At 40.5% G+C, this 9,274-nt stretch overlaps 1 long non-coding RNA gene across 2 annotated transcripts in view; it reads right to left on the bottom strand.

Moving 5' to 3' along the window:
- Positions 1-1,724: 1,724 nt before the first annotated feature.
- LOC135314592 (uncharacterized) overlaps positions 1,725-9,274 on the bottom strand; it is a 64,813-nt gene continuing 57,263 nt past the window's right edge. The window contains exons 3-4 of one of the 2 annotated variants that reach the window (XR_010374115.1): positions 8,906-8,997; positions 1,725-2,536 (exon numbers count right to left, since the gene is read on the bottom strand). This is a non-coding gene — a long non-coding RNA (uncharacterized LOC135314592). Of the gene's footprint in view, positions 2,537-5,360; positions 5,970-8,905; positions 8,998-9,274 lie in introns of those variants that run through there. The other variant, XR_010374106.1, reaches the window with a different exon arrangement.

Here is a 9,274-nt window from a genome sequence, read left to right as displayed (position 1 = left end):
TTTTGTTTCATTTCTACCTTACAGAAATTATGTTCCTTACCTTGCCGTGTATTGTTCAGCCTGCTGGAATACTGTTGTTTGTGACTAAAGGTGTGTTTTGGTTCCAGCTAAGATCAGATTTTGTTGCTGTAGCGGAGTTCTTCCAAGTTCAGAGTAAACATTTTTTTTCTAAGACGTTCCACTTTGCACCAGAGCAGACTCAGAGCAACTGTGATGACCTTGGTGGTATCATCGACTATGGTTTTGACAGGAGAAATAGCAGCACGAGGTGTTGTGTAGTAGGAAGTGACTGTATCCTGAGTTAATCAAAGTCCACAATATAATACATAAACAGGGTTTGACTATAGTTCATTATCTTAAAGCTTTTAATGTTGGGAAGGAGAAGAGCAGCTTGCTTACTTTTATTTTGAAGCAGCTCTATAACTTATGATAGGTTCCCAGCTCAGTTATCAGAAAAAGACACATAATACTTTTTGGTACTTTTTTGTTTGCTAGAACTCGTGAGGTCTCCCAATGCTTGTCTATAAAGGTTTACCCAACACAATCCTTTAACAACCGGCACGTGTCCCCATTTGTTTCAGGGGAAGTCCTTTCCACTTCTATTGACATTGCAGCCTCCTGTGAACCACTGAGTGAGGAGGTGGAGAATCAGGGGTCCCATTTATAGCTTTCTAAGTCAATAGAAATAATCCCAGGGGAATTTTGAAAGAGATCTTTAATTACTTAACACTGACCCTGGAAAATAATCTCCTGTCAAAGCTAGCTGTTCAGCAGGACAGCTAGTCACCTGATGCTTTCTTATGCTTTTTAAAGAAGGAACAAAACAACTGGATGTATTTGTTATTGTCAAGAATATTTTTAAGACATTAACTTGAGTTCTGATTTAGAAGTTTGCTAGGCCAATTCAGATGGCCAGTTTTTCATAACAGAAAATACCTACATCTGTGTGTGGGAGTTCCTTCAGAAATGCAACATGGTTTTTTTCCTCAGGCACTGTTAATATTTCAGGTTGACACTGTGTTAGAAAAATACAGAAACCCATTTTTCTTGTATTTTGGGTTATGCTGTCTGAAATTTTTTCCACGGCTACAAGAAACGTTGGTGCAAACCGCAAAATTTTGTAAAGGGAAATCATGCTGTACTAAATCTTGACCATAATCCAGTAACATTAAGCTGAGAGAATACTTCAAAAGAGTGAGTTTTCCTCCTGCTCTCACATCAGTCAATCAGTAATGCGTAAGTATTTGCATATGTGCAAATCTGGTACAGTTGATAGCGTGATAACAAAGCAAGGTTACAATATTTTCACTGTTGCCACCGTCCAAGGTTCATTAAAAAAAAAAGTATTTTTTCCTGCCTTTTTTTTATTTGCATATAGATTTTGACCCTTTGTCATTTGTATCTCCAGACCTTTTCCTGCAACTGTGAAAGACAAACAATGTAAAAACAGAAGTCTATTATTTACAATCACGAATTTTATATAGCTATTAATTAAAGAAGGTTTTAATTTCCGTTCTGGCTTTATGTTGTAAGATCATTGTTACAACTGAATCCCCTTTTCAGAGGCTCAAAAAAACTCCAGGAAGATTTATGGGATAACCTTTCTTTTAATCACTACTTTTTGCGTATTTGTTTACCTTTTTCTCTGTCCATTGCTCGTTCTGGGCATATTTGCCTTTATTTCTGTTGCTTCCTTTTCTGTGTTTGCTATTCACTGTCATTCCTATTTTCTTACTGTTTGCCTTTCTCATGTATGCTTTTAATGTACCTTTGCTTTTCTTAAAGCTTTCTGTGTGCTCATATTCTCTGAAGGTGCAGGATTATGTTTGGCAATCAGTAACTCAGTGACTGAGTCACCGATCACACTGAATTAATGCTGCATCTCTGGTATCCTCCCGTCACCTTTCTCAGCTTGCTTCTTCCTGACACTCCAAGGATTTATTAAACTACTGTGTCAGGTTAGGAAAATAGCACAAGCTTGCTCTGAGATAGTTTCTTTCCCCACTGTGGTCTAGTTTGCTCCTTCTTGGCCTTGCAAGATTCATTGCCTTGCCAAAGCTGTAATATCCTCCCTGCTTTGTCTGCAAATGGGCCAGTACATTTTTGGTGAAGCTGTCCTTTCACTCCACTATAGCGAGCGAAAGGGAATGTGCTGATCATGGCTCTGCTTCAGGATGTTCATATTGTGCTAATGCCACAGGACTGGCACAGACTATTCCCTTAATATGTAGCATGTGACCACATACTTTTGCTGTGATCCAGCATCTCAGCCTTGTTACTACAATCTTCCTTACCATTTTGTGCAGCTCAGTACCTCATGAAGGTGTTGTACTCCAAAGCTAAGATTTTTACCCATGCATTTATTGATTTTGAATGAGCTCTTCTTAGGATAAAACTTGTACATTCAGCTGATATTAGCAGGAAAGAGATGATGTCGTGCTATCATGTCTGGGAGTCTGTAGCATATGGTAAAATGAGCTGAACAGCCTTGTCCAATTCCCATTGATACGTCGTTCACCACTGCTGCTTCTATCCCCTGCAGGAAGTGAATGGACATGTAACTGAGCTGTCATCTTGAATTAGAGAATGAAAACAGACATGTTATAAGTGCACATCTTCACACCTTGAAAAAATAAGTGGTGCATTCTCTCCTCGAAAAGAGTGTTAATTTCTTTTTTCCTCATTTCTAAAGCAAAACTTCAAGTCTAAAAAGGAACAACACAAAATATTTATGACTCTGGAAATCCTTTCATAAAAGCAAGATTCCATTTAAAGGCTTCCCATACAAAAACCATCATTATTTTAGTTAAGTAATGGACACATGGTAATTAAATAAATATTGATTAGAGTTCCTATGCACAGCAATACAAAAGCAGTAACCTTAAAGGTAAGAAACCTGCAAAACTTCACTCCACTGGAGATTTTAAACAAGAACAAGTTGAGAATGAGCAATATAACCTTAGCTACCCTAGCTTAAAAAGAAAGACTTTTAGGGAACATGGTCAATATAAACTTAGAGAGAAATTAAAAATATTTTCCTTGTGTTAGAATGATTAGAGGTGCTTGATGTTGTTGATTTTTACACTGAACTCTGAGACCTTTAACACTGACTACTGGTGGATAGGCTGTCAGACTTGATGTGCCACATCTGATGTAATGGAGTAATTGCTGTGTTGGTGGGACATTGTGGAAAAACTCTGGGCTTAGCTGGGCCGGAGCAGCTGCAGCTGCAGCCCCAGATGGGGCTGGACGAGGGGAAGTGCAGTGTGAGTTGGCCACTGGGGACTTTGGGCTAGAGAACATGTGCAGCACTGAATGGCACTTAGGGGCAGGAGAGGAGAGGGATGTGGCATAGCATTAGGTCCTTACACCCAGCAGGTCTGCATCTGTCTGTGGGTGACTATGGAGCTCATGGGGAACTGTCAGCTTGACTTCTTTCACAAATTCTAATTTCATCCAACATCATTAACTTTTTTCTTTTAAAATGCTGTTCTTTGCACTGACTTTAACACTCATCAGTTGGTGGAACATAAAAGGCCCTTTGTGAAAGTGGTTTATACAAAAATATTCTCTAATAAAGAAGAACGTGTCTAGACATAGTACTGTAGATAATTCTTGCTAGGATAAAAGTAATTTCCATGTTAAAGGGAAAACATATTTTTAATAGAACTGTCTTTAAAAAAAGGAATGTTTTCTTCAGCAATGTTTTGCTATGGCTGAACTTTGCACAGTTCTTCTTTCGGCCCCAGATAAACAACCACACCTCTCACTTGCATTCCTATCAATCTGCTGTCCTGACAAGAGTCCTTACTGTTGCCACCACATATTCTTCTTAAAAAATGCCAGTGGGACAGCAGTACATAAACTACAACAAGCCAGCACAAGCACCGGTCTGTAGGAACTGAGGTCTTTTACATATGACCAGACAATAAGAGGATTTGAAAGGATGTCAAGTGTGAGACTTTGGCACAAGAATGTAATGCATCATCATTTCCAATCTCACAAACCTTAGTGGTTGTGAAAATTAAGAACCACTGTTAACAGCTATGTTCCCACACATGAAGTCCCTGCTTTGGCTTCAGGCTTGAAGAGGGTACTACGAGCATGAAACATTGCTCATTTTTTCCGGTTCTGACAGTTGCTCTATAAAAGACATTACTTCTCCCTGCAAACCTTGCTTCTTTCGTAATGGCCAGGGAAGCCTTGCTGCAGCTGCACTGGCAGCACAGGGTCCTGCCTAGAGTCATTCTTCAGACACTGTCTCAGTGTAGGAGTGTCTAGTATCCCAACTTGATGCAGCACATGCCCATTTTTAAATTGCCCTCGGTCACTTCTAGAAAATATTTTGGGACACTGCCAGTTTCCAAAAGATGCCAGGGATCCCAGATAACAGTGCCAGAGGGACCTCCCAGGAAGTCTGATGAATTCACAGAGCTGCTGAACGGACTGTGTGTTACTTCTCAGGACTGACAACATGCACAGATCTGCAGCCTTGCTCATTTGGGCTAGCTAATCTTTAACAGAGTGGCAAAGTAATTTCAGGTTCCAGGTTTTCACCCCATATTGCAGGTATGAGTAAATACTTCCAAAGGGGTTTAATAGGCAATTTGAGTGCTGAGTACTGTAATCAATTTACAGTACCAAGTACAGCTTCACTTCTCTCCCTCCCTAGCCAGTCTTCCTGGCTCCTGGAAGTCCTAGACAAATGGTCAGTGTTTGCATGAGAAATCCAGGTTTCTGCGGCTGGCCAGGCAATTTGTGAAATTCACATACAATGGATCCTGGAAAACCACAGTGTATCAGACACCACACAGTCCACACTCACGGTTTCCCTGTAAATCACAAAGAATGGATGTACCGGAAAGGATTCTTAGGACAGGACTTAGGATTTGTTGTCCTAAGTAATAGTCCAGTGAGCACTGAATTTTTTTGGAAAAGCTGAGAAGCATTAACAGAGATCTACCTACTGAGGAGCCACCTGGGTTGGATAGGCAAACAACAGAGTGGGAAATGCAGTGTCTTGCACAGTAGGAAAGGAAAAAGACCAAGAGTGTGAGTGAGGGCTGTCTGCTGTGCAAGGCAGGAAACAAAAACAAAAAACCACCAAAACCAAAAAAGTCCTGCAAAGGAGGTAGGTAACCAAGTTTTTCTATACAGAAAGGTGGCTGGTGAAGAACTTCACTTAGCGTAACAAAAAACTTAATGGACATTTAACTGCAAAATCTGTCTGCTTCAGATCCTGATAAGCTCCATTTTATACTTAGAATGTATAAACAATCAAAGAGGAAGTAGCTTCTGGGTATGAAGTAATTTTATTTGTATTTACAAATACATGCACGCACACACCCTCACCCACTTATTTCTGTACACACAAACCCACACATATATGTATTTATATTACTGTGCTCTCCAGGATGTAATTCAGGAGTGCTTGGCCAGGAACCATTGCCCTGACCTGCCAGCACTGGACAGAGAATGTTTAAAGCAGGCCTGGGGTTTGGAGGCTTTCCATCTGCAGACTGGTGTGCAAGGCTGGTTATGCATAGGAGGGTTGGGGTGAGAGCGAAGAGGTGGGCAGTTGTAGGGCTGGGGTAATGATTTTTAAAACCATCCCCCTTGTCAAATGCAGTATTTTAAGACTCTTCCTCCAAATGCCTTGTTACCTCCAAAATATCACCAAGAAAATTTCCCTCTAATGAGACAGATAGTTGCAGCAAGTCTCTGCTCACAGAGGGGACTCAGCTATTCCGACAGGCAGCAATGATCAATGAGAAAAGTGGTGTCTGGCATGTCACGAACGGAACAGAAAGGTTGCGGACATCTGAACGAGGGAACTCTGCCATCACCATCAACCTTGCCTCTGGGTCTCATTCTAAAAATCGCAGGGAAGCTGTGCTCCTCCTCTCTCGAGATTTGCATAGGACATTTACTGCATCAAGGATTCCTTCTGACATTTCTAATGGAAACAGCTAGAAGAAAGAGGGAAATCAGATAGCAGAGAGTCTCTACGCGCTGTGCTGTTGCCAAGCAGATTATGTGCTGTAATCTGTAAGCACTGAACTGTGTTTGAATTATGAGGAACCTCTCCCTTGCTTTTGTTTTAGCCCCCTGGGAGAGGCGATGTTTCCGGACTGCTAATGTCACAGTGTGACCTGTTAATAACCTGCAAGAGCCTTCCTCCACTCCGCCGCCTCCTGCTCCCCCAGGACCCGGCAGCTGCCGTCACATGGATCGAATGCCTGCCTTGTATGCGGTTCATTGAGAAAAATTCAAGCATGTGGCCTGAGGTTCCCCTGATGACTGTCTGGGGATGATGATTTCTACCATCTGTTCTGGCTGCCTGCAGCTCCCGGAAACACCGAGGTGTATGTTGCTTCTGGCCATACGTGGGATTCCTAATGAAACCTCAGCTGCCGTCCAACTGTTTGCGAATATCAGATGGGTTTGAATTATCTTTCCGCCAAGAGGGGAGGGAGAAGCACTTTGTTTAACTCTTTAATCTGAACCACTACACAGCACGTGCATAATCACAGGGTACAAAGCCGCTGAATTATTTGCATCTGCATCACGGTGGCAGCTGTAGCGTTTGCACGTGTGCTGGGTCTGTCCGATTCGAGATGCCCAGGCTGGTTGTTTCCAGGCTAAATATACAGCCTCAAGTAAAATTCATCTTACTGTAGCTCACTTGGAAGCCCTGTAATTATACCAGAGATTTATTTGATCCTTTCAGTTCTGATTTGTGTTAAAGGCACATTTCAGCCATATAAATTGTATATCAGTATATGACAAAAGGCTGCTTATCAAACGGTTTAAATGCAGCTGAGGGATTGCAACAGTTTCAAAGCTATTTATTGAAATAGAGGAAGTCACAGCAAATTGATATTAATTTTGGTATATGAAAGAGACTTTCATGCAAAAAACCTTGATAACAAATAAATAGAAATCCCTTGTCTTTCAGGATTTGACATCCTGTCTCTTATTTTCCCTGTAATCTATCATTTAGAAACCTTTTCTTGCTGTTTGTTGAATATCAGATTTCAGTGGATGTTGAGGGGTACTAAATCACTTAGAGGACCAGGTCTCAGTAGAAAGGATTTTACATTCATTCTTGTTAGAATTACCTAGACTTCATCCATTTATACTCACACTGTTTTCTCCATTGATATTCATACTATTTTCTTTGAATGAATAGATGCTCTCAGTAAGAAATCCACTGAGCTTTATGTGGTCGGAAAAATTGTTTACGCAGTCAGTGCTGGAGCAGTGAAGTTATTACAGAGTTGCCGAATGGATCAGGAATAACTGCTTACATTTCTTGCAGTCATTGTTCAGGCAGGACAATGTAGAATATGAGACTCATAAGTGGCCTCAAAGCGCAAAAGAAAAGGAAAAGGAAGTAGCTACCCAGCAGTAGGCAGTGGTGATAACCTTGGGTTGATAATGGTAAGGGGAGAGTGTCAGTACACGGGACTGGATGTTTCACATTTGCAGATGCAAGTTAAAACACCTCTGTAGCATGACCTCATCCACTTATTTTTAGATGCTGTTTTTCTACTAATATTGTGGATGCTAATCAAAGAATGCAAAAACACTTCTTAGCAGTGGCTTGCTGATTGGTTTTGCTTTGGGAGCTTATTTTGTTATGCGATGAGACATCACAGCGATCTCCAAATGCATTCAGCAGCTAGTGCATAGGCATGGGGGTGGGAGGCAGGGTTCCCACTGCTGCTGGCATTCCTTTCTCTTGTCAACTGACTCACAAAGAGATGTGCACGTACCTCTTACATATGCACACTGCCAGAAATCAATATCAGGGTAGAAGGCTTGAAAGCAGATATTACCAGAAAATTCAATAAAGCTTAGAAAAATATTTCTATTTCTAATTTTCTACTTTATTGATCCTTTTTTTTTTAAAAAAAAAAAAAAGACACTCAAAGACACAGGAACTATATACGGAAACTTTTCATGCATTTATCTTTTCCAACCTGGAATGACCCAGGAACTACCTCTGCCTTCATTTTTAAAGCAATTTTTCTTTTAGCAACAAATCCAAGACTACTGGCTTTTAGCAAACATGAGCTAGTTAAGCAGGGCATGGAAATACAGAAGAGGTGGTTTGTTTAGCAAAGCTTTTCTAGGAACATTTATTTTTTTGTGGTCTGGGTATAGGAAAATTTCACTCTACTACCAGTGGCTGTCCAAAAAAAGAAAAAAGAAAAAAAAGCTGAAAAAACCCACCTTATTTTTAAAAATAGTTAGATTTTGGCCTAAAGCTTTTTAAGGAAAACCTGGTATTTCTTTCTTCTCTCTGCGTAGATCTCTGCATCACTTAAGAGAGATTTGACAGATGGAGACAGCTTGTAACAATGTACTTGAAGCTCTGAAAGACTAAAATGAGTAATCAAAACCATTCCAAAAATGACTTTTTCATGAATCTGTCTAAAAATATATGTCACAGAGAATTTCTTTCCCCTCCTTTGCACTCCTCTTTTTTGTTTGAAGTAAGGTGCATATTTATACTTAGCTGTATCTAATTATGCGTGATTTCCCTTCTCTGTTAGTCACATCACGTCTTGGCTTGCAGACACAAGTGACGTAAGATGTTGCAAAATGTCACTAATAAATATGTTAAGAGCCAGTGAACTAGAAATAAAACATGGGGATCCCAAAGTTAATCTCATCATCAAGTTCTTCTGCTGTAGTCCCTTTTTGATGAAACTTAGATCATGATGAAATGTCTGAAAGAGTTATTCTGAAATGGAAAAATATACCCTGCAATTTCCAGGCCTCAAATGATGGCTGTAATCATGCTCGAAGGGACAGAACACGATGCTTCCCTCCTTCTGTCACTTGAAATATTTCCTCTAGGCTTAAAGGGCTATTAGAGGGATTTGAGTATACATACCTGTGGGAATATTTGGCCTGAAGGGATTCTTTCCTGGTTGCTATTGAGAGTTGACTGTTGCACTGAATTCCCAGTCGTCTGTCCCACAAACCCTAATAGGATTAGAGAGAATGTTAGGGAGAACATCACAGACGATGGAGGAAGAAATGGCTGCCAGAGCAATTTTGTTGCTAGCAAAACAGAATAAAGCCTGTATTTCCAAATACATCCATATGTATTCCCTGCCCCACCTTATGAACACCCAGCCTGAGGTACCACAAGGGTCTGTCTGACACAGATGCTGAGCACTTACCTTTTTGCTTGTGTAGTTGAGAGTTTGCAGTTCTGAAAATGAAATCTATGATTTCTCAACACAAGCAACCATTTACG

This window comes from Phalacrocorax carbo, chromosome 1 (assembly GCF_963921805.1).
Source record: "Phalacrocorax carbo chromosome 1, bPhaCar2.1, whole genome shotgun sequence".
Classification (NCBI taxonomy): Eukaryota; Metazoa; Chordata; class Aves; order Suliformes; family Phalacrocoracidae; genus Phalacrocorax; species Phalacrocorax carbo.
This window is presented reverse-complemented; position numbering and strand designations above follow the sequence as displayed.